The sequence below is a fragment of the Chiloscyllium punctatum genome, chromosome 15, assembly GCF_047496795.1.
Source record: "Chiloscyllium punctatum isolate Juve2018m chromosome 15, sChiPun1.3, whole genome shotgun sequence".
NCBI lineage: Eukaryota > Metazoa > Chordata > Chondrichthyes > Orectolobiformes > Hemiscylliidae > Chiloscyllium > Chiloscyllium punctatum.
Genome location: NC_092753.1, coordinates 726,361 through 753,583, shown reverse-complemented (window position 1 = coordinate 753,583; position 27,223 = coordinate 726,361). Strand labels below are relative to the sequence as shown.

General features: G+C 40.8%; 1 long non-coding RNA gene across 1 annotated transcript in view; it reads left to right on the top strand.

Moving 5' to 3' along the window:
* LOC140485887 (uncharacterized) overlaps window positions 1–27,223 on the top strand; it is a 76,336-nt gene that overhangs the window by 182 nt on the left and 48,931 nt on the right. The window lies entirely within an intron of this gene.

Here is a 27,223-nt window from a genome sequence, read left to right as displayed (position 1 = left end):
CTGTTTAGGTTTGAAGCAGGGAGAAACGTAAGTTTCTTTTATGCACTGAAAGGTGCATAAGTTGGGATCTTATGTTAAATCATATGCATTCCCCATCATTTGCTGTTATGTCCACTTGTCTGAGCATTTATGCTGCTGATTTTGCAAGGAGCTATCTACTCCTTTTCGCAAGACCAAAGGTCAACCACATCATGAGCGCTGTCTTCTTCAGCCACTCCGACTCCACAAGGGAGCTGTCACTTTTTGGAGATTCCTGGTTCCACTAGTTGGGGAACAGGCTAATTGGGCTCACTTTGGCCATATTACAGCACTTGATTTTAAAATAATGTTGCAGAAGGGGTCAGAAGCCAGAAATTACGAGGGCATTGGGTTTACATCTCCTCTGGAAATCTGTTGCTTGATTGGAATGGAATGCACCAGGTTCCCTCAGTGGCCAAGTGTTCATAAGGCAGCAAGCCCCATCAACAATATCAACAGCTTACACAATATGGTTTTGCAGGTTAAGGCCAGAGCATTTCAAAATGATCTGAATTTCAGCTTTGAAGTACACTTAGGAATTATTAAATACCATATATCCCGGTGGGGAGCAGGGTGGGTGGAATCGGGCACTGGACCCACAGTTATCGTACAAATAAAACATGCCGCTGTTGCAAATGAACATAAGTGTTTATTTACACAATTCAGCTAACTCAAAAATCAACAAAGTTTGATTATGGTGTTTGATAGATAGGCAATATTGTTGTTCTCCATTGGAGAGTTGCGTGTATTTGCCTGAATCTGCTCAAAATTATGACAATAGAACTGTACAGTGCACAATTTTGTTGTATCGAACAAAGTTTAAGAAAAGATGCATGCTTTGTAATTCAGTAACCGAAGGGATTGTTATATAACTGTACCTTTTTTGGATATTGCCTGTCCAGGTTTTTTCTGCTGATTAACAAAAAGCACAGATTGTCATTCTTCTTAGGCATCAACACCCTCCTGTACTGTGCCATTAAATTGCCATTTAATTCTTAGGAACAATGGAAAATGCATAATTGAATGCATACCACTTTCTTTGGCCATCTTTATATTGGAGCTGATCTGTTGTAACATCTGGTGGTGGTGGATGTATTTTCTATAAAACATACTCAAGCAACATGAAAAATGAGCTTGAATGATGTATGATTTAGTGGCACAATAATCCAGCAACTGTGAAATTGTTTATTAAAATGTTCTCCTGCACAACACATCTCTATCCTCTCAAGCTCAGAGACATGAATAGAATCACAGAATTGCAACTCATACAAAAAAAATTGGACATTACCATTTATCCAATGGCAAGTTTGACTTGGAAATGATTCACTCTGTCCTGGTATTATGTGTTCCCTGCATTTAAACATGAGAATGGTTAAAACATAATTTTAACCCAATTCAACTTCCAGTGCACTGATCTGGCATAAATACGGAATCAGCACTAAAGTGAAAGATGAAGCTGGGAGAATTTAGTTCCTTTGGAGGAATGTTTGATTGATCAAGGAATATATTCTACAATCAGTGCTGAAATCAAAGTCTCTAATAGGTTTTAAAATTGGCGCTGAATCAATAAGTTCAATTTTCTTACACTTTCCCTTTCTTTTAATTCTTCAAGTCTTTTGGAGAACAAATTCAGACATTGTTGAGATGAACAGTTTCTGTGTGTGCTGGAAAATTCTGTGACCTACAAAGTGGGCTACTTGGGCCTTATTTTTAAGTATGTCATGGCCAACTGAAGCTCTGAAATTTTTCAACATTTCTATTGAGTAAGGACAAAGCAAAAGACAAACAAAAACAGAAAGTGCTTGAAAAAACTCAGCAGGTCTGATTGCATTTCAGGAGTGAAAGCAGAGTTAATGTTTCGAGTCCAGTGACTCTTCAAGCAAGAGGCATCCTTTTTTCAGAGCTAAAACAGCCTTGAGTCCCTTGACGTCCACAATAAGAGGTCTATTGCCTATTTCAGGTCCCAAATCATACACGTGGTTTGCTGTGATGCAGCTAGTCACATTTTTGAATACATTCAGACAAATAAAGCCCAGGGATCAATTGCAAATGGCAAAGGTGATTAGCTTAATAGAACAAACAACTGAAAGGAGCAGGAGTGATCCCTTTGACTACATATCAAAGTACATAATTATCACTGAGCTGCCACCACAACCCATCAAGTAACAGGGTGTCTCTCTTCATTATGCAATTTGAGGAATAGAGTAGGGAGCCTGCCTGACTGAAATGCCTGAGATAATAATCAACATCTTTGTTGACTCTGGCTTTATGATGTCAATGCAGCTTGGGCACCATGGGAGTTGCCAGGTGAATAATTTGCCACGTCTATACACACAAAAACTTACTTTTATATAGTGTCTTTAAGATAATAAAAATTCCTGTTACTTTACATAAGCAGTTGTCAGACAAAATATGAGCTACGTAAGGAAATATTAGGTTAGGTTGCTTGAAGCTTGGACAAAGAGGTGGGTTTGAAGTAATGTTTTAAAACAGTTGAGAGAGGGAGAGAGAGTTTTGGGGAAGGAATTCTAGATCTTGGGCCTAGGCAGCTGAAGATATCTCCACCAAAGGAAATTGAGGATTTGCAAGAAGCCAGATTTGAAGGCGTTCTGAGTTTTCAAAGGTTTGTAGGGCAAGATGGAAGGGGAGTCGCTAAGTCATGAAGGGAGCATTTAGTGGGATTAATCCCTGGTTCTCCTAGCCACCGTCCAACTGGATCCATCCGATGGTCAAATATCAGTGGGCTGATAGACTGTCTGGAGATAAGTGTGATATGGTAACTATTTAGGTAACTTGCAGAAAATCACATAGTGGAGTAATTATCTACATTTAGCTGTAGCTGGCAATTGTGTGCACACCTTTTTGTTATTGGTGAATGCTGTTGGCTGATGTTTGGTGCTCTGGAGCATCATGGCCAAATGAGGACTCCCTGAAGAAAATCAACCTGTCATGGGTATTTCCAAGTTTTATCATGTTGACAGTTATAAGCAATGGGGGCATTCTGCTCCATCCTGGTAAACAGGATGCCAGTCATCTGTTTAAAGCAGCTGTTTAATGCAGTCTGTGGCTGGCAGCTAATGTCCCTTGTAGCATGCTAAAGAGATCTGTTGTTAAGGACTGTGCAGTTATGTTTAGAGTCACTGACAAATCTTAGTCCTGGATCCAATAGACTAGCAGGTCCTTATTCAGGATGATGCAGAGGTTTGAGAAAACCTGTCTGATGAAGCACAATCTCAACCAAGATCCAAGAAAGAGATTCTTGGCTTTCCTGACTAATGTCTCCTACCAGCAACAACCTCACATCCTGCAAACTGCCTTATCTTCTGTTCTCTGAAATAGGGGAAGCAGTGGCCTAATGCTACTATCACTAGAACAGCAATCCAGAACTTCAGGGCATGGTTCAAACCCCATGATGGCAGATGGCGACATTTGGATTTGATAAAATGTGAAATAATGAGCTGGCCTAATAGCAACCATATAGAAACTCCTGGTCTGGCCTGCATGTTGACTTTTAACTGCCTCTGATTAGGGTTGGGCAATAAATGCTAGGCTGGCCAGTGATGCTCACATCTTATGAATAAATAAGATAAAAGCTACTCCAGCAGCTCTTGTATCCAGAATAACATTGCACTCTTGTGTATCAATTTAGAACTGATTTCACTTACTTTTCTAACTGAAAATATAGCAATTAAAAATTCATTTTGCTTTGTACATAGTATTTTCCAACAACAAACTTTCTTCTGAGATGCATGACCTTTCCTAGTGCATCACGCGAACCATGGAATTTGCCCACTTCAATATAATTTATTCACACTTGTGCGGAAAGGAGTGGAGATTTGCTGTGGTTTTGGATTTTTGTCAACAACAGCAGTGAACTTTCTTCAAGAGCATTAAAAAAGAATTGGTTCTCTTAAAACTTTTTTTCCCTGTTCTCTTCTGTTGTTGGGATACAGTTTCTTATGTAACCAGCTGTGTCCACCAATAGTCCTCCCAAGCTGTTGGACTAACAATATGGGAACAGCCATTTAACCCCAACCAGGCTGTGCTGGTGTAGGTACTGTGCAAAAGTGTCCCCATACCACTGTTCACCTGACAGTAATCTGTGCTTATCTATCATTGTCCTTAAGTGCATCTAAGGTAGAGTTGTACATATCACTTACCATCTTTTTCACTAAGGAATGGACAATGGCTAATGTTTGGAGCCATTTGAATAGTTTGATAATGAAATGTACTGGAAGTATCAGAATTGTCCTAAGAAAAAAATATTGCTTTTATTACACAATAAATTCTTAACTGCAGTTTTACAAAATGCTGCTTTTGTGATAAAGGCAAAAAATGTTGAAAATATTGAGAAGGTGTGAGCGTATCCATGGAAGGAGACAGAAGTGTTATCATTTTAGCTCAGTAGGTTAAATAGATGAGATCAGATCAGGTCTGGGGAAAAAAAATGATGTTACAGGATTCTAGCAAGTGTGGAAGCAAGGAAATGGAGAAGAGAACAGAAGCGAAGATCATGGTAGGATGAAAGATAGGAAAGATTAAATGGCGGTGTAAGGGATGATGGTATCTGGCAAAGGAAATGGTATTGGGGCAAGTAAAAGACAGGTAGGTAAAGAGGAGGTGCAACTGTGGAAAGAGTAACATACCTAACAATGTTCCTTGAAAAAGGAGAAAAGGAAGAGAGTCTGTGATCTGAAATATTTAAAATATTGTGTCAAGAAAACTCTAAAATATCAAATCAAAAGATGACATTCTGTTCCTCAAGCTAGTTTGAATGGCGTGGAGTCCACTATTAGATCAACCAGGACTGTCTCAAATTGGCAGGGTAGGCTCAGGGGACTAGTGGCTTTCTCCTACTTCTAATTCATAGGTTTGTAGCTTCTTTGGAACAATATCCACAGTATTCCAGTCCATAGATTAATGTGTCAGCTACCTAGTATATTCAGTATCCACGTGTCTCTGCTGTAACATGGACATGATCTCTTGATGTTATCCCTTTGTATCAGATTAAAAATTACACAACATCAGGTTATATTCCAACAGATTTGTTTGGAAGTGCACGCTTTCGGAACGCTGCTGTAACCTGGTGTTGTGTGATTTTTAACCTGGCATTGTATGATTTTTTTTACCCACTCCAACATCAGCCCCTCCACATCATGGCTTTTGTACTGGGACTTGTTTGACCTTGCAAACATAATAATGTCCTCTCTATAAGGCCAAAAAATGAAACTTTTCTCAGGTACTTATTTATTGGTGTCAGGTCATCCCTGGATGATGAGGTTTACAATTCTTATAGTTACTCATTTTCAGCAGTTGTAGGTTGCAACTGTTCAGACTGGCTCTGCCCAAGTTGAAACAGATCAACCTTGAGAATATCTTCAAAGTTGTAGTCAAAAGCATCAAACTGTATCTCAAGAAAAATCTTGTGTGAGTTGGGCAATCTGCTCGGTGTGTCAGGTATAATCAGCTGGTACCTGCCTCGCACCTCATTTCAGAGTTATATCTTTGCACCTTGCCAAGTAGAGGTTGCAAACATAGTGGTCCACTCATTAGTGACTTGCAGCAGATCACTTCCAATGACTTATGATCTGTTTCAGTGGTCATTTTCTTAACAGATAAGTACATGTGAAACTACATACCAGAGCTAATGTTTTGTGCTCTGTTTTGGAGTTGCTGACTTATGTAACTAACAGGGATCAAACTACAAGCAATAGATTTAGCATCATGGAAGGAAAAAACAAGTGCCTAGGCATTTTTGTGATGTATCGACTTCAAGAATCGTGCCTTTTGTCAGCTTTCACTACTTTCCTGAAAGAACCTGCATGAGAGATTGGAAAACCTGTTGATGATCACTTTGACACATCAGTCCTTCTTGTGTAGATTTCTCACTGGGCATAATCTGTTTGTGAAGTTTGGAATATGTATGAGAGGTAATTTAAAAAATTCAAGGAAATGCGGCAGATCCGTGTTATCCTGTGGGCTTGGTAATTTTCTTTTAACATCATCAAGCTTACCTGGATGGTGTTGGAGTAAAAGGACCCAAAGAAGTTTTTCTAGTATTTAATGATTAATGACATTGACCTGGCATTTCATACTGTTAAATGCCAATACTCTACTCTCATCAATAGGTGAAGGTTGTGATCGTGTTTTGCCTTTATCTTACCCATGACAATGTTATCAGGAGTTATGTAATAAAATGTCAGGCACATTCACAATAATCTTGACTCTGCTGTTAGAATCGGCCTTGACTGACAATAGCCCAACAGAAACAATATGGTTCAAATGGCACCCTAAATATTTTAAGCTCTTGGGATTCTTCTGTGAAAAAGAACAGACTTGTATCCATGTCGAGAGTATGGTGATGGAAAAATACAGCAGGTCAGGCAGCATCTGAGGAGTCGGAGAATCAACGTTTTGAGGATTCCTGATGATAGGTTCCTGATGAAGGATTCCTGATGAAGGGCTTATGCCTGAAATGTTGATTCTCCTGCTCCTTGGATGCTGCCTGACCTGCTGTGCTTTTCTAGTACCACACTCTCGACTCTGATCTCCAGCATCTGCAGTCCTCACTTTCTCCTCCAGACCTGTATCCATGCTTTACATCCAGCTTGGTAAATAATTTTTCTCTAGAAAATGTAGGATTTAACTTTTCCAGCATTAGTATTTAGTGTGGACACCTTTTAAATGAGAAGTTGAAGCAGCTCGGATTTACCCTTATAGTGTCATCTTCCTTTGAAACACATGAGATGGAGTCTATTTGGTGTTCAACCTTCTGAATTATACCATTTCACTCCGCCTCGATCACTTTTGTTGGAAGCTTCAGCGGTGTACGTGCAAGCTGCCCTTTCTTGGAGGGCAATAAGATGCAATATTGTAATACCTTAAGATAACTGATTGTGACAAATTAATGTGGGTTTGGGTGTTTGAGCTCATTGTCCAATCCATTTCCATCAAGGTTGGTCTGTTCCACCATAGTATGGTTTGAATCTCTTGAATTGTGACTATAGCACTTTCTCTGCACATTGATAATCCTGTCAGTTCTGGTTCATTGATAACCACCAGGTAGAGGATTACAGGAAACCAAGATGAGTTTGCACATTGGCTCAGCCATGAGATTGCTTGAATGCATGGAATTAGTTATCCGAGACTATATGATGACCTCCCATAAGCTGTACCATGGAGTACCACTTATTGAGGTATGTGTCTTTTTGAATGCAGAGCAGTAATGTGTTATGCTAATTTCTATGTTGACTTCGGCTTTTAGCTGACCTTCACTGATGTGTTTGCATTTGGCCTTGACTTTTTAAAATGTTGCTTATTTAAGATATTGTAGTGTTATACCATCCTGTTAATCATCTGCATTTATTCTGGAGTCCGGCTTGGTCTTCAGATTCAGATTTTCTGCACATGCATGTCCCTTGGTGACTCATGCTTTATCAATACCAAAAAATGTTGGATAGCTATTGGATATGTGTAACAATCACATCTGTTACAAATTTTGTTGATTTGGAATGCTTTGTAGAAATATTGTTGGTTGTTGGCCTGTGACAATGGTATAATACTTGTGTTCACCTTCAAGTAAATCACTTCTTTACCTTGTCCAAGAGATCTTTTCTACAGGCTTGAATTGACTTGGAGGCAATGACTAACTCAATAAGCCTTTCCAATGGTTCCTCTTCAGAAAATTTATACTTATGCCCTCTACTGCAGAATTTTCCAACACACTGGTCGATAGACTCTTGCAGTTGCTGTCCATATAACATGAGTTGGAGTCTGCTAATCCTGAGTTGGTTTTTGAAAATATTCCAGATGTTCTCTAGTTCTGTTAGACATATTAATTCTTTGAAGCTCCTTCTTGTCAAAGGCAAGCAAGATTTTTTGAGCTCTTTTCCCATGATCATTTATGGCTTGATCTGTAAAATGTAATACACATTTTGTTTAAATAGGTATAATTCAGTAAAGGTGTAACTACATGCTAGTTCCATAGTGAGGTATTAGCTATCGAGGATTCATCCTTAAAGATGATAAGTCAGTGTAAATTAAAAATACTCTTCACTTAGTTACAAAGATTATGCACTATTTTGTTCGGAAACATTGCTACTGATGTAACAACTGTGAGGAGCAGAGCTCACTAGACTTACAGTTCTTTGAATTGAACATCACTGTGTCTTAGCTCAAAAATAAACAGCAGCATTTTAATGTTTGACTGAGGAAATGTTAGACATTAATTTTATCTTCAAAAAGCTGACATTCCAGTCAAAAGAAATTTACTCCATTTTCTTTTTGGTTAATGCTCCATCTGCAGATCAGTACATCACTCTGTACTTATAGAAACTAATGAGATTCTTGTACTCTCAAGTTACATGCTAGGTTACAGTAAACTGTCATGAGTATGTCTGTTAAAGATATGCTCGCATATTGTGCCTATTTTAGTTATATTAACATACTGATCATGAGACTAAATACAATACAAATTCTTCTAAGAATATGGATTACAAGTTTGATAATGGGAGACTGGAATGAAAATGACCTGGAATGAAAATGAAAAGCTACCTTCTCCCCACCCCCACCCCCATTTATCTCTCCACTCTGCAGGCACCTTGCCTCTATTTGTGATGAAGGGCTTTTGCCCGAAATGTCGATTTTCCTGCTCCTCAGCACCTGCTGTGCTTTTCCAGCACAACTCTAATCTATATTTGAGGAAAACCAATTGGTTAAGAAAACGTCAACAAACATTTTATATATATCTGTCAAATGGTTCAATGTCTGTTGACAAATGGATCCTCGTTACCTCTTCTGAGCTAATTGGGAGAATGGTGTTTTCCTGGCTTAGAATATGCTTGTGCTGCTACTTGTTGTAATGGATGCTTTGGACTCATTGTGCCTGTTACACAGCAGGAGTGTTGTTAGGTCTCACGGCTTCTATACTTATTTTGAATCTCTCACAAACACATTGCCCTAAAACGCTTCTCAGTGATCGAAGAAGCTTTAAAGTAGTCAGTGCAATGTCAGAAACAACAAAACCTCTTTTCCCTGCCTCATTTAATTAGCTGTATAAATTCAATAGCTCACTCAAGCTGAGAGAAAACAAGAAAGCAGTATTCACACATTTTAATGAATGCAATCTCCAGGGAATTACTCCGTAATAAGTGCTGTCAATGAAAAATGCAAATAGATTTGCCTGGGTATTAGATATTGGAAAAATTGATTAACAACAACAACTTTTATTTATCTGGTGAACTTAACATAATAAAAAATTAATGACATGTCAAAGAGGGATTACCAAACAAAAAGTGACAGCAAGCTATCTAAGGAGACACTAGGACAGATAAACAAAGCTTGGTGTAGGACATGAGGCTCAAGGAGCATCTTAAAGGAGGAAAATAAGGTTGAAGGACATAGAGATGTAGGGATAAAATTCCAATCTTAAGGTAGACTAAGGGAAGTAACCTGAGGAAGCTATTGACAACAATGAATGAACGATAAAGACCGGTAAACCTGAAGTAGTGAATTTTAAATCAAATGTAACAGCTGAATTTATCCAGGCTGGATGTTTAGGTGACTCGTTTGATATTTTCCTGACAAACAAATGGCATGTCATTTATGTTGTTGATATCATTCACTAGAATAATAAGTTTGAAATGATCATTATTGTATTTATTTTCTATCAAAGGTAGTAAAAGTAAATATGCCTGTACTGTCTTAAACATGGAGATTTCTCCAAGTCTCCTTGGGCTTCCTTGAGACCCTTTTCATTTCTAGAATCACAAAGAACCAATTTTAATTTGTCCAAATTGTATCAGATGCACGTTTTAGCATTCTTAATTTGCAATATTTTAGAAAAACAAAATTGGCAATCTACACTTAATGAAAGGAACAAAGAGGACAAATGACCTGGTTTGTTGTTCTAATTCTTTAAACCCTTGTCTTTTAATGGAGAGGTTCAAGTGCTCTAGCAATTGGATACCAGTTCCATTAATTATAGAGTCATAGAGATGTACAGCATGGAAAAAGACCCTTTGGTCCAACCCGTCTATGCCGACCAGATATCTTAACCCAATCTACTCCCACCTACCTGCACCCGGCCCATATCCCTCCAAACCCTTCCTATTCATATACCCAGCCAAATGCCTCTTAAATGTTGCAATTGTACCAGCTTCCATCACTTCCTCTGGCAGCTCATTCCATACACGTACCATCCTCTGTGTGAAAAAGTTGCCCCTTAGGTCTCTTTTTTTATATCTTTCCTCTCTCACCCTAAACCTATGCCCTCTAGTTCTGGACTACCCAAACCCCAGGAAAAAGACTTTGCCTATTTACCCTATCCATGCCCCTCATAATTTTGTAACCTCTATAAGGTCACCCCTCGGCCTCCGACACTCCAGGGGAAACAGCCCAGCCTATTCAACCTCTCCCTGTAGCTCAGATCCTCCAACCCTGGCAACATCCTTGCAAATCTTTTCTGAACCGTTTCAAGTTTCACAACACCTTTCCGATAGGAAGGAGACCAGAATTGCATGCAATATTTCAACAGTGACCTAACCAATGTCCTGTACAGCTGCAACATGACCTCCCAACTCCTGTACTCAATGCTCTGACCAATAAAAGAAAGCATATCAAATGCCTTCTTCACTATCCCATCTACCTGCAACTCCACTTTCAAGGAGCTATGAACCTGCACTCCAAGGTCTCTTTGTTCAGCAATACTCCCAAGGACCTTACCATTAAGTGTATAAGTCCTGCTAAGATTTGCTTTCCCAAAATGCAACACCTCACATTTATCTGAATTAAGCTCCATCTGCCACTTCTCAGCCCATTGGCCCATCTGATCAAGATCCTGTTGTAATCCTGTTGTAACCCTCTTCGCTGTCCACTACACCTCCAATTGTGGTGTCATCTGCAAACTTACTAACTGTACCTCTTATGCTCACATCCAAATCATTTAAGTAAATAACAAAAAGTAGAGGGCCCAGCACCGATCCTTGTGGCACTCCACTGGTCACAGGCCTCCAGTCTGAAAGACACCCCTCCACCACTACCTTCTGTCTTCTACCTTTAAGCCAGTTCTGTATCCAAATGGTTAGTTCTCCCTGTATTCCATGAGATCTAACCTTGTTAATCTGTCTCCCATGGGGAACCTTGTTGAATGCCTTACTGAAATCCATATAGATCACATCTACCACTCTGCCCTCATCAATCCTCTTTGTTACTTCTTCAAAAACTCAGTCAAGTTTGTGAGACATGATTTCCCCCACACACTAAACCATGTTGACTATCCCTAATCAGTTCTTGCCTTTCCAAATACATGAACATCCTGTCCCTCAGGATTCCCTCCAACAACTTGCCCAACGCCGATGTCAGGCTCACTGGTCTATAGTTCCCTGGCTTGTCCTTACCACCCTTCTTAAACAGTGGCACCATGTTTGCCAACCTCCAGTCTTCCGGCACCTCACCTGTAAGTATTGATGATACAAATATCTCAGCAAGAGGCCCAGCAATCACTTCTCTAGCTTCCCACAGTGTTCTCGGGTACACCTGATCAGGTCCTGGGGATTTATCCACCTTTACCCATTTCAAGACATCCAGCACTTCCTCCTCTGTAATCTGGACATTTTGCAAGATGTCACCATCTATTTCACTACAGTCTATATCTTCCCTATTCTTTTAACAGTAAATACTGATGCAAAATAGTCATTTTTTGTGGCTTCACATAAAGGCCACCTTGCTGATCTTTGAGGGGCCCTATTCTCTCCCTAGTTACCTTTTTCTCCTTAATGAATTTGTAAAAACCCTTTGGATTCTCCTTAATTCTATTTGCCAAAGCTATCTCATGTCCCCTTTTTGCCCTCCTGATTTTCCTCTTAAGTATACTCCTACTGCCTTTATACTCTAAGGGTTCACTCGATCTATCCTGTCTATACTGTACATATGCTTCCTTCTTTTTCTTAACAAAACCGTCAATTTCTTTAGCCATCCAGCATTCCCTATACCTACCAGCCTTTCCATTAACCCTGACAGGAATATACTTTCTCTGGATTCTCATTATCTCATTTTCAAAGGCTTCCCATTTTCCCTTTACCTGCGAACATCTGCCTCCAATCAACTTTTGAAAGTTAAAGTCATAGAGTCATAGAAATGTACAGCATGGAAACGGACCCTTCGGTCCAACCCGTCCATGCCGACCAGATATCCCAACCCAATCTAGTTCCACCTGCCAGCACTCAGCCCATATCCCTCCAAACCCTTCCTATTCATATACCCATCCAAATGCCTTTTAAATGTTGCAATTGTACCAGCCTCCACCACATCCTCTGGCAGCCCATTCCATACATGTACCACCCTCTGCGTGAAAAAGTTGCCCCTTAGGTCTCTTTTATATCTTTCCCCTCTCACCCTAAACCTGTGCCCTCTAGTTCTGGACTCCCCCACCCCAGGGAAAAGACTTTGTCTATTTATCCTATCCATGCCCCTCATGATTTTGTAAACTTCTATAATGTCACCCCTCAGCCTCCGACGCACCAGGGAAAACAGCCCCAGCCTGTTCAGCCTCTTCCTGTAGCTCAGATCCTCCAACCCTGGCAACATCCTTGTAAATCTTTTCTGAACCCTTTCAAGTTTCACAACATCTTTCCGATAGGAAGGAGACCAGAATTGCACACAATATTCCAACAGTGGCCTAACCAATGTCCTGTACAGCCACAACATGACCTCTCAACTCCTGTACTGAATACTCTGACCAATAAAGGAAAGAATACCAAACACCTTCTTCACTATCCTATCTACCTGCGACTCCACTTTCAAGGAGCTATGAACCTGTACTCCAAGGTCTCTTTCTTACCATTAAGTTTATAAGACCTGCTAAGATTTGCTTTCCCAAAATGCAGCACCTTGCATTTATCTGTATTAAACTCCATCTGCCACGTCTCAGCCCATTGGCACATCTGGTCAAGATCCTGTTGTAATCTGAGGTAACCCTCTTCGCTGTCCATTACACCTCCAATTTTGGTGTCATCTGCAAACTTACGAACTGTACCTCTTATGCTCGCATCCAAATCATTTACGTAAATGACAAAAAGTAGAGGACCCAGCACCGATCCTTGTGGCACTCCACTGGTTACAGGCCTACAGTCTGAAAAACAACCCTCCACCACCACCCTCTGCTTTCTACCTTTAAGCCAGTTCTGTATCCAAATGGCTAGTTCTCCCTGTATTCCATGAGATCTAACCTTGCTCATCAGTTTCCCATGGGGAACCTTGTCAAACGCCTTACTGAAGTCCATATAGATCACATCTACTGCTCTGCCCTCATCAATCTTCTTTGTTACTTCATCAAAAAACTCAATCAAGTTAGTGAGACATAATTTCTCGCACACAAAGCCATGTTGACTATCCTGAATCAGTCTTTGCCTTTCCAAATACATGTTCTCCAGTTTAGAACTTCAACTTTTAGATCTGGTCTATCCTTTTCCATCACTATTTTAAACCGAATAGAATTATGGTCGCTGGCCCCAAAGTGCTCCCCCACTGACACCTCAGTTACCTGCCCTGCCTTATTTCTCAAGAGTTGGTCAAGTTTTTCACCTTCTCTAGTAGGTACATCCACATATTGAATCAGAAAATTGTCTTGAGTGCACTTAACAAATTCCTCTCCATCTAAACCTTTAACACTATGGCAGTCCCAATCTACTTTTGGAAAGTTAAAATCCCCTACCATAACTACCCTACTATTCTTACAGATAGCTGCGATCTCCTTATGAGTTTGTTTCTCAATTTCCCTCAGTTCCACCAAAATAACTTCCCTGGATGTACTTCTGGGAATATCCTCCCTCAGCACAGCTGTAATAGCATCCCTTATCAAAAATGCCACTCCCTCTCCTTTCTTGTCTCCCTTTGTATCCTTCCTGTAGCATTTGTATCCTGGAACATTAAGCTGCCAGTCCTGCCCATCCCTGAGCCATGTTTCTGTAATTGCTGATATCCCAGTCCCATGTTCCTAACCATGCCCTGAGTTCATCTGCCTTCCCTGTTAGGCCCCTTGCATTGAAATAAATGCAGTTTAATTTATTAGTCCTACCTTGTCCCTGCCTGCCCTGACTGTTTGACTCACTTCTGTTCTCAACTATAACAGTCTCAGCTTGACCTCTTTCCTCACTATCTCCCTTGGTCCCACCACCTCCCCCCACCCCCCCCCGTTCCCCCCCCCCCCCCACCTTACTAGTTTAAATCCACCCGAGCAGCTCCAGCAAATTTCCCTGCCAGTATATTAATCCCCTTCTAGTTTAGGTGCAATCTGTCCTTCTTGTTCAGGTCACTCATGTACCAAAAGAGATTCCAATGATCCAAAAATCTCAATCCTTCTCCCATACACCAGCTCCTCAGCCATGCATTCTTCTTGTTTAGTGACTATCAATTTAAAGTTTGATTATTGCACTTCAAACCTCATCTCCAGGTCTCATGATGACCATGCCAATTTTTATACTATGCCTTATGATCTAACCATAGAAATAGAAAATAGGAGTAGGAGTTGGCTATTGAACCGTTCGGGCCTGCAGCACCATTCATTATGATCATGGCTGATCATCCAACCCAATAACCTCTTTCTGTTTTCCCCCATATTCTTTGATCCCTTTAGCCCCAAGTACTATATCTAATTCCTTCTTGAAATCATACAATGTTTTGACCTCAACTGCTTTCTGTGCCAGTGAATTTCATCAGATCACTAATCTCTGGGTGAAGAAATTTCTCATCTCCATCCTAAAAAGCTTACACTGTATCCTTAGATTGTGACCCCTAGTTCTTGATATCCCTGCCAACAAGAACATTCTTCCTGCATTTACTCTGTCTAGTCCTGTTAGAATTTTCTAGGTTTCAATAAGATCCTCTCACTCTTCAAAACTCCCTCTAATATAATCCCAACTGATTCAAACTCTCCTCATATTTAATTCCTCCAAATCAGGAATCAGTCTGGTAAATGGATATAGGTAAATGGAAATGGATATTTCAAATCCCATCACAGCAGATGATGAAATTTAAATTCAATTTGGATGCCCTTGTGGCACAGTGGTAGTGTCCCTATTCCTGAACTGGGAGGCCCAGATTGAAGTCTCACCCAGTCCAGAGGTGTGTAATTAATCTCTGAACAGGGTTATTAGAAAAGTAGTTTGAATAGGGTCAGGATGGGTTTATAAAGGGAAATCACACTTAACAAATCTACTGGAACCTGTGAAAGATGTAACTTGTAGAGTTAATAAGAAGGAGCTGGTAGATGTGATTTACTTGGATTTTCAGAAGGATTTCAATAAGGTTATATATATGAGAGATTAGTGTGTAATATTAAAACAAACGGGTTTGGGAGTAGTATATTAAAATTGATAGACAATCAGTTGGCAGACAGGAAATAAAGAATAGGAATAAATCAGTCAGGCCATTGAGTATAGAAGCTGGGAATTTATGTTGCAGTTGTACAGGACATTGGTGAGGCCGCACATGGAATATTGGCTGGTAGCATGGCCGATTGGTCTAAGGTGCTAGATTAAGACTCCAGTCTCTAAGGAGGTGTGGGTTCAAGTCCCATTGCTGCCATTAGGGCATGACACAGTGGCTCAGTGGTTAGCACTGCTACATCACAGTGCCAGGGACCCGGGTTCAATTCCCGCCTTGGGTGACTATCTGTGTAGAGTTTAAACATTCTTCCCATGTCTGCATAGGGTTTTCTCCAGGCATGCTGGTTTCCTGCCACAATCCAAAGATATGCAGGTCAGGTGAATTGGCCATGCTAAATTGCCAATTTAGGTGCAATAGTCAGGGGTAAATATATGATCGGGGAAATGGGTCTGGGTGGGTTAATCTTCGGAGGGTCAGGATTTGTTGGGCCAAAGGGCCTGTTCCCATACTGTAGAGAATCTAATCTATTGTGTTCAGTTTTGGTCACCTTGCTATAGGAAGGATGTTATTAAACTAGAAAGAGTGCAGAAGAAATTTACGAGGATGTTGCCAAGACTCAATGGCCTGAGTTATAGGGAGAGGTTGGACAAGCTAGGATATTTTTCTTTAGAATTTAGGAGCCTGAGGGGGGATTTTATAGAAGCATAAAAGATCATAAGAGGCATGGATAGGGTGAATGCACTGAGTCTTTTTTCTCATGGTTGGGAAATCAAGGACTAGAGGGCATCAGTTTAAGGTTAGGGGGAAAGAATAAAAGGGAACCTGAGGTGCAATTTTTTTACACAGAGGGTGGTATGCATATGGAATGAGCTGCCAGTGAAAGTGGTTGATGCAGGTCCATTAACAACATTTAAAAGGCATTTGGACAGATTAGAAAGGATTAGAAGGATATGAGCCAAGTGTAGGGAAGTTGAGTTAGTGTTGATGGACATTTTGGTCGGCATGTACCAGTTTGTCTCCATGCTGTAGTACTCAATGACTCTATGCGTCTTTTTTTCAAATAGCAGGCAGTGACTAGCCATTGGGTGGGAGGATGAGCTGTAAGGAGGATGCAGAGATGCTTCAGTGTGATTTGGACAAATTGACCAAGTGGGAAATACATGGTAGATGCAGCAGAACGTGGATATATGTGAGGTTATTCACTTTGGATGCAAAAATGGGAAGACTGATTATTATTCAAATGGCTATAAATTGAGAGAGGGGAACGGGAAATGAGACATGGATTTCCTCATGTACCAGGCACTGAAGGTAGGCTTGCAAAAGGGTTTGAGTACAGGAACAAGGCTGTCTTGTTGCAATTACACAGGGCCTTCGAGTGAGGCCACACTTGGAATAATGTGTACAGTCTTGATCTCTGGAGAAGGACATTTTTACTTTACAGGGAATTCATTGAACATTTACCAGACTTAGCAGGTTTTGAGAAGATTTGTAGCTCAGGTTGAGGTTTTGGATGCATGTTTGCTCGCTGAGCTGAAAGGTTGATTTCCAGACATTTCATTACCTTACTAGGTAACATCTTCAGTGGACTTTATGCAAAGCAATGCTGAAACTTCCTGCTTTCTATTTATATGTTTGGGTTTCTTTGGGTTGGTGATTTCATTTCCTTTGGTGATGTTATTTCCGGTGGGGAAGGCACTTCCTGTTCCTTTTCTCAAGGGGTGGTAGATGGGGTCTAACTTGATGTGTTTGTTGATAGAGTTCTGGTTGGAATGCCATGCTTCTAGGAATTCTCATGCATGTCTTTGTTTGGCTTCTCCTAGGATGGATGTGGTGTCCTTCCTCATCCGTATGTGAGGATACTAGTGAGAGTGGGTCATGTCTTTTTGTGGCTAGTTGGTGTTCATGTATCCTGGTGGCTAGTTTTCTGCCTGTTTGTCCAACGTTGTGTTTGTTACAGTCCTTACATAGCGTTTTATAAATGATGTTAGTTTTGCTCATTGTCTGTATAGGATCTTTCAAGTTCATTAGCTGCTGTTTTAGTGTGTTGGTGGGTTTGTGAGCTACCATGATGCCAAGGGGTCAGAGTAGTCTGGCAGTCATTTCTGAGATGACTTTGATGTAGGGGAGAGTGGCTAGGGTTTCTGGACCTGTTTTGTCTACTTGTTTGGGTTTGTTGCTGAGAAATCAGCAGACTGTGTTCATTGGGTACCCATTCTTTTTGAACACACGGTATAGGTGATTTTTCTCTGCTCTGCATGGTTCCTTTGTGTTGCAGTGTGTGTTGGCTCATTGAAATAATGTTCTGATGCAGCTTCGTTCGTGGATGTTGGGATGATTGCTTCTGTAGTTCAATATTTGGTCTGTATGTGTTGTTTTTCTGGAGATGCTGGTTTGAAGTTCCCCATTGGCTGTTCGCTTTACTGTGACATCTAGGAATGGCAGTTTGTTGTTGTTTTCCTTCTCTTTGGTGAATTTTATTCCAGTAAGGGTATTACCCAAAATTCACAAAGTCTCACTACCTGGAACAGCAACTTACAGAATGGCCAAGGAGCCACATGAAAGACTAAGACACTTAGCAGAAGGCTCATGCCACTCCATCCACTCCACCCAAGAATTCCTGAAGACCATTAAAGACACTAAGATAGAAGAGGATGAAATAATGGTCTCCTTTGATGTAACAGCCCTGTTTACCTCAATCAACATCAACCACTGACTACACTATTAGAAGACCCAAAGACACAGACACCAAACACCACTAACTCCATCAACAAGTAGAATATCATCAAGCTAGCGGACCTATGCCTTACCACCCACTTGACCTTCAACAACAAAACTTACAGACAAACCAATGGAACACCATGGGATCTCCAATATCAGGGTTCTTAATAGAAGCAGTAATGCAGAGACTTGAGCAAACAGCTCTGCCAACCATTCAACCCAAACTCTGGGTCCGCTACGTGGATGACACCTTTGTCATCACTAAACGAAGCAAGTTAGAGGAAATCTTCAAGACCATCAATAATACCATTACTAGCATAAAATTTACCAAAGAGAAGGAAAACAACAACAAACTGCCATTCCTAGATATCACAGTAGAGCGAACAGCCAATGGGGAATATCAAACCTGCGTCTACAGAACAACAACACATACAGACCAAATATTGAACTACAGAAGCAATCATCCCAACATCCATGAACGAAGCTGCATCAGAACATTATTTCAATGAGCCAACACACACTGCAACACAAAGGAACCACGCAGAGCAGAGAAAGATCACCTATACCGTGTGTTCAAAAAGAATGGGTACCCAATGAACACAGTCTGCTGATTTCTCAGCAACAAACCCAAACAAGTAGACAAAACACGTCCAGAAACCCTAACCACTCTCCTCTACATCAAAGATATCTCAGAAATGACATCATGGTAGCCCACAAACCCACCAAAACACTAAAGCAGCAGCTAATGAACTTGAAAGACCCTATACAGACAATGAGCAAAACTAACATCATTTACAAAATACCGTGCAAGGACTGTAACAAACACTACATTGGACAAACAGGCAGAAAACTAGCCACCAGGATACATGAACACCAACTAGCCACAAAAAGACATGACCCTCTCTCACTAGTATCCTCACATATGGATGAGGAAGGACACCACTTCGACTGGGACAATACATCCATCCTAGGAGAAGCCAAACAAAGACATGCATGAGAATTCCTAGAAGCATGGCATTCCAACCAGAACTCTATCAACAAACACATCAAGTTAGACCCCATCTACCACCCCTTGAGAAAAGGAACAGGAAGTGCCTTCCCCACCAGAAATAACATCACCAAAGGAAATGAAATCACCAACCCAAAGAAACCCAAACATATAAATAGAAAGCAGGAAGTTTCAGCATTGCTTTGCATAAAGTCCACTGAAGATGTTACCTAGTAAGGTAATGAAATGTCTGGAAATCAACCTTTCAGCTCAGCGAGCAAACATGCATCCAAAACCTCAACCTGAGCTACAAATCTTCTCAAAACCTGCTAAGTCTGGTAAATGTTCAATGAATTCCCTGTAAAGTAAAAATGTCCTTCTCCAGAGATCAAGACTGTACACATTATTCCAAGTGTGGCCTCACTCGAAGGCCCTGTGTAATTGCAACAAGACAGCCTTGTTCCTGTACTCAAACCCTTTTGCAAGCCTACCTTCAGTGCCTGGTACATGAGGAAATCCATGTCTCATTTCCCGTTCCCCTCTCTCAATTTATAGCCATTTGAATAATAATCAGTCTTCCCATTTTTGCATCCAAAGTGAATAACCTCACATATATCCACGTTCTGCTGCATCTACCATGTATTTCCCACTTGGTCAATTTGTCCAAATCACACTGAAGCATCTCTGCATCCTCCTTACAGCTCATCCTCCCACCCAATGGCTAGTCACTGCCTGCTATTTGAAAAAAAGACGCATAGAGTCATTGAGTACTACAGCATGGAGACAAACTGGTACATGCCGACCAAAATGTCCATCAACACTAACTCAACTTCCCTACACTTGGCTCATATCCTTCTAATCCTTTCTAATCTGTCCAAATGCCTTTTAAATGTTGTTAATGGACCTGCATCAACCACTTTCACTGGCAGCTCATTCCATATGCATACCACCCTCTGTGTAAAAAAATTGCACCTCAGGTTCCCTTTTATTCTTTCCCCCTAACCTTAAACTGATGCCCTCTAGTCCTTGATTTCCCAACCATGAGAAAAAAGACTCAGTGCATTCACCCTATCCATGCCTCTTATGATCTTTTATGCTTCTATAAAATCCCCCCTCAGGCTCCTAAATTCTAAAGAAAAATATCCTAGCTTGTCCAACCTCTCCCTATAACTCAGGCCATTGAGTCTTGGCAACATCCTCGTAAATTTCTTCTGCACTCTTTCTAGTTTAATAACATCCTTCCTATAGCAAGGTGACCAAAACTGAACACAATAGATTAGATTCTCTACAGTATGGGAACAGGCCCTTTGGCCCAACAAATCCTGACCCTCCGAAGATTAACCCACCCAGACCCATTTCCCCGATCATATATTTACCCCTGACTATTGCACCTAAATTGGCAATTTAGCATGGCCAATTCACCTGACCTGCATATCTTTGGATTGTGGCAGGAAACCAGCATGCCTGGAGAAAACCCTATGCAGACATGGGAAGAATGTTTAAACTCTACACAGATAGTCACCCAAGGCGGGAATTGAACCCGGGTCCCTGGCACTGTGATGTAGCAGTGCTAACCACTGAGCCACTGTGTCATGCCCTAATGGCAGCAATGGGACTTGAACCCACACCTCCTTAGAGACTGGAGTCTTAATCTAGCACCTTAGACCAATCGGCCATGCTACCAGCCAATATTCCATGTGCGGCCTCACCAATGTCCTGTACAACTGCAACATAAATTCCCAGCTTCTATACTCAATGGCCTGACTGATTTATTCCTATTCTTTATTTCCTGTCTGCCAACTGATTGTCTATCAATTTTAATATACTACTCCCAAACCCGTTTGTTTTAATATTACACACTAATCTCTCATATATATAACCTTATTGAAATCCTTCTGAAAATCCAAGTAAATCACATCTACCAGCTCCTTCTTATTAACTCTACAAGTTACATCTTTCACAGGTTCCAGTAGATTTGTTAAGTGTGATTTCCCTTTATAAACCCATCCTGACCCTATTCAAACTACTTTTCTAATAACCCTGTTCAGAGATTAATTACACACCTCTGGACTGGGTGAGACTTCAATCTGGGCCTCCCAGTTCAGGATTAGGGACACTACCACTGTGCCACAAGGGCATCCAAATTGAATTTAAATTTCATCATCTGCTGTGATGGGATTTGAAATGACACCACCAGCTCATTAGGGACATTGGATTACTAAACCAGTGTCAGTCGCACTATGCCATAACATCCCGATGACTCTGTTCACTTCTGCCACTGTTCTCCGTGATGCTCAGCTATTAATTTTTTTTATAATGGTCTCCAGCATTTTCCATGTTACCAATGTCAGGCTGACTGGTTTATTATTCCTGGTTTTCTAGGTGCCTCACTTTTTTGTTACCCTCCAATCTGTAGAAACTTCCAGAATCTATAGAATTGTGAAAGGTGGCCAGCAATTCATCCACTATCACTTCCATGTACTCCAGGATATAGATTATCATGCCCTGGGGGTTTATCTGCTCTCAATTCCATCAATTTCCCCAACTTCATTTCCCTATTAAATGATTTCCTTTAGCTCCTCCTGTCACTAAACCCTGTGTTCCCTAGCATTTCTGGTTTATTATCTACATCCTCCTTTGAGAACACAGAACCAAGGTATGTTTGGTTTGGTTTGATTTGATTTTGTTTGATATATTATTGTCACATATACCTATCAACAGTGAAAATATTTTATTTGCGTCCACTACAGGCAGATCATACTGTACAAAGTGCATTAGTGTAATAGAACAGAGTGAGGTATACAATATTAGGACTGCAGAGAAGGTGCACAAGAGCGAGATCAATGTAAAATTTAAAATTTGACAAGCTCATTCAGAAGTCTAATAACAGCAGGGAAGAAGCTGTTCTTGATTCTGTTGGTTCTCTATCCTCTGTCCAATGGAAGAGGTTGGAAGAAATTGTAACCAGGGTGGGATCAGTCTTTGATTATGTTGGCTGCCTGTCCAAGGCAGTGAGATGTATAGCTGGAATCAATTAGTTGGTCATTCACTTCTTTGTTCCCCATTATAAATTCCCCTGTTTTTGTCTTAAGGGACCTATATTTGTCTTTGACTTTTTTCTCTTCACATACCCATAGAAACTTTTACATTTACTGTGCATGGAGCCACATTTTACCAATCTAGAGCATCCAGCTCAAAAATGGAAGCAAAAATGTAGAGGAGCACCAGCTGCTAACTGCATCAACTGACTTTGTGCCACTTTGGACAGGATCCAGAGCAGTGTTGGTTCAGGTTCGGGGGCAGTGGGGTTGCATGCCAAGCGTTGGCTCAATTGCTGACAGCTTGGGTGTGGTAGTGGTGGTTAGGGATGGAGTGGGGATGGTATAGCGTTGGTTGCAGTGTGGGTAAAGTGAGGAGGTTATCCAGTGGAAGGGGAGGGATGTCCAGTGTGGATAGGGGTCAGGTTGTTGGTTCAGGGTCTGATGGAGTTGAGATGTGTATGAGGTAAGAGTGGGGTCTATTCCATAGTTATTAAGGAGTCAGACTTAATTACTCAGGAAACATTAGTTTATAAATACTATTTGACTTAATTTTATTGGAATGTTCTGAATTCTCTGATTTAAATGGATACTTTTGGAACATTTCCTGCGTTGAGCAATTGTTCAGCAGAATCTTCCATTTTTGGGGCATTTCCTTTGAGCTCTGTTATGGTGGGGATTCCGCAGAGTCCTTCTGCCCAACTCCCACCTATGCTGCTATAACAACTGTTTGTCCGTGGGAAACTCCAGGCTGACTTTACATTTTTAGATAAATTTTGATGTTTGTATCTTGAAAAAAAGAATTGCAAGAGACTATGCCAATTGACACTGAAATCATAGAATCCTTACTTTACAAATAGAGGCCATTTGGCCCATCGAGTCTGCATTGACCTTCCAAAGAATTCCCTATCCTATTCCCATAATGCCATATTTACCGTGGCTAACCCATCTAGCCTGTGCATCCCTGTACACTATGGGGAAATTTAGATGTCCAATCCATATAATCTGTATATCAGTTACTTATGGAATTGCTACAGTGTGGAAGCTGGCCATTTGGCCCATTGAATCCACACTGACCCTGTGAAAAGCATCCCACCCACACCCACCCCCCCTACCCTATCCTTGGAACCCTGCATTTCCTTTGGCCAATCTATCTAACCTTCACATCTTTTAATGGGATGTGGGAGAAAACCGGGAGCATTCGGAGTAAACTCACACAGACACGGGAGAACATGCAAACTCCACAAAGGCAATTGCCCGAGGATGGAATTGAACACAGTTCCCTTGTCTCTGACGCGGTGAGGCCACAGTGCTAACCACTGAGCCACCATGCCACTCCTTAATACAGACAGGAATGTTCTGAGGACTGGAAATGATGTCTGTGAGAACTTGCTTTCTGAAAGAAACTCTGACTGAGATTTGTCACATGTTGAACCAGTTCTGCAGTCCCTCTCCACCATGGGTGTCTTTCTCCCAAGACAGTTTCGGTCAGCTCCATGTTTCACTCTGATGTCCTGGTTCATCCCCACTCACCATCAGTGACAGGTTTAAGACTGCAAACTGACACATGCACAAGTTGGAGTTGAAAACACATATTACGTGTTTGGTGTAATTAGACACCATTCTGTGTTATAGTGTTCTAAACATCTTAAGAATTGTGATAGTATGCTGCTGCTTGCTGCACCACTTTTCCCTTTCACATAAGGCTACTTACAGAGGGAGGACTGCCGTGGCAGGAATTGAAGCTTGAAACAAGAGACGAATGAGACTTTTCTGTTGATTCTCACACATGACCATGACATAGGAGTTCTAGAATGTATTGCCCCCTTCCCAGCAGAAATATATTCTCTGAATTTCCATGAATTCACTTAGCTCCCATCTGTGTCAACTCCTCAAAACTATTTCCAACAAAAGTAGATGCTGGAGCTCTGAACCGAACACAAAGTACTGAAGCAACTCTGCAGTTCCAGCAGCGTCGGCGGAGAGATAAACAGTGCTAATATTTTTTCTCTTCTTCAGGGGCCATTGCAAATCCTGGCCAAATATAATATCTGCACCCTCCCAGATACTTGTTTTGTAAGCCATTGTGTGTGCTGGCTGCTGTGTGTCAGGAGCTGTCTCTCAGGAGTGATGAAGCCCTTGTGTTTTTCTTAAGCATCGATAGTGTGCTGGGGCTAATGTCCTCTCATTTTACTATTCATGAACTATAGAGAGGAGGTGACTAATGAATCCTTTCTTAATTTCCACTTAAGTGAATAAAACATTGTCCGATAGAACATTAAAAGTCAGCAATTGCTCCCAATGTAGTTTAATTTATTGTAATGCTTCAGTGAGGAAATTGATGTCAGGAGTCACTTACTATTTTAAGTACTGGATACTAATGGTCTGTTCTGATGTACATCCGTTACAAACATTTCCTTCATTCACTTGTCACCCACGCTTGTCTGATGAGTCAATTATTTGTTTAATGTGATAATCTTTGTGCCTGAGGTTGGAACAAGACTGGCTTGTGTGTAAAACCAAGTGGTCTGATTTGACAGCAATCTTTTTAGCTGGAGCATCGGTACCATGTGGGAATTAAAAGCTGCCACTATATAGCCAATCAACCTTACACAAGGTCAGTGGATTGAATTATTACCACTGAATTCATACAGAAATGTTCCTCTTACAATACCAATCAGATGGATGTCTGGCTGTAGAGCTTCTAATCTTTTGTTTGGGGGAAGGAAAATCAAGTACAAAACCAGAGCCTTTCTGAGTAATGTTGGCAAAATGTAGTGGGAACTAAGTAAGGTGCATTCAAGGGACCTTTCTGTGCAATGTTTAAAAAGATACATATCATAAAACAGATTAATTTGGAGGTCAGCTACAATGAGACATCCCACTGAATGTATCCAATATATGGAGAATTTGCTGCACCCTCCCAAATCAATACATACCTAAAGCGATAATTGCACCCTTTAAGTAAACAATTGCTAGGACATTTCTGTTCCCTTTTTTGATTGATGGTAACTCATTAAGTTAGTCAGCAACAATGGAGAGCATGTATTGGGCAAATAAATTTTATAATATTGCGTAGACCAGATTGTATTATGCACTGAAGAAAAAAAAAGATTTTGTGAGCTTTGTTATGTTATGACTCTGTATCAACCGCATTGTCAAGCTCTCTCCCCCATCTCCTATGGTTCTCTTTAAACAAAAATAGACACCTTTATTAAAAACTATTCACACATTCATCTCAAGTTATTTCCCCAATTATGTTTTTGCTGCACCTTATTGTCAGTGTGCAAGCTATGCTAGACTGGCTCAAATGTCTTCATATCTCTTCAATGGTGGACAAATTACCCCATTAGCATTCAGGAGAAGCTGAACCACAGAAGTGAGAGCACAAGTCATGAAAACAATAATGGAATAGCCACGCTGGATGGCAAACAGAGCAAGGTGTTTGAACCTCTTTTCCCTAATTTATCCATATCTACTGCTTCCCACACACATATGTGACTGCCTGATACTGTTATGCACACTCCTCAATATTCTGCTATTTTGCATTTACCCTTTAATTCCCATCCTTTCACTTAATACAACTGGACTGTGCAAGCACACAACATGAGACAAAGCTTCTCGAAGAGGTAAATCTTTCTCCTCTCACTCTTCCAAGCTCTAGCACTGATACAAACATCCTACATTGGTGGAGAGAATCAGCCCAAGGTGGTTATCCAAGTACATATGTGATATTGTCTCTGGACTGTTAATCCAGAGACCCGGGTAATGTTCTGGGCACCTGGGTTCACATCTCACCATGGAAGATGGTGAATAACTAAAAATCTGGAATTAACATCTACGAATCCATTGTCAATTGTTGGAAAAACCCATCTAGGGTTCATACCCTAATGTCCTTTAGGGTAAGAAGCTGCCATTCTTTCTTGGTGTGGACTACATGTGGTTTACTCTTAACTAGCCAGCAATGCCTTCATCCCATGAATGAATTAAAAACAGCACTTAAGAAAAACTTCAGCCAATAAACAGCTCACCTGAGATCAAGTTTGCTGAAGAAGTCAGAGAACTTGTTGTTCTGCTGAAGAAGTCAGAGATGCAGACTTTAAGACCCTAGACTTCAGCATAAAGATGTTTTATTTGCATTGCTTGCATTAGAATGCCTGGTGGAAAGGCCTTCAACATGTGGAGAATATGGAGGAATTCATTATCAACTTATGGCGCATGCCATCAATGGTCAATAAAGGATATGGTGGTCATCTTATTAAAAGGTGCAGCTTGCACCAACATTTCTCACAATTGGTGCATACTGGAGTCACTTGGGATGGACTGAGAGATTGAATAGTTAGAGATTATGTTTGGACCTTGGATAAATCCAACAGTCTCCTCTGTAGTGATTTTAATGAGGCTGGACATCACAGAATATAAGTTCCCTGGTAATCTGGTCCAATCAGGGAGCCCTGGCTGACATGTAAAAGGGATGAGGATCAGAGATACTGAAACTCTGGTACCTGCCTCTGGATGAGACAATACAAACTGCTTACATGTAAATAAAGGGTGGTTTTCTGATCGGATATACCCTGTACGGAGTTATTTCATCCACAGATCAGCCAATCTGCAGCCTAATAGCAGGGGCAGCCTTGCATTGGGGATGGATTGTCTCATACAAAAATCTTTGTCATTCCCTTAACAAATTAGTATGTTTGAACATAATGCTAAGAAAGCATTAAAACATGAAGTACTAATTTCAGCAGCTTGTAAAACACAATGAGTAGATGCTGACTTTGTATAAAATGGTTTATGGCAAATCGGAAACCTGTTTTACAGCTTTTCCAATGTTTATTTCCATGGATCTTTTACTTTAATTCCCCAGCATCTTATCATTTTGCTTTCAGTTGTTCATGGGGAAATGTTGATGCAGGTAACAGAATCACCTGCATAATGGAAACATAAATTGCATGCTGCCTCACACTCTGACAGGGTAGCATTTCTTGTCAGCATGTATCCTTCTCTCTTGATAACTGTAGCTGTATTAATGGCTCCTTCTCCTTCTCCTTCTCAAGCTCACACCAAAGTGGAATTG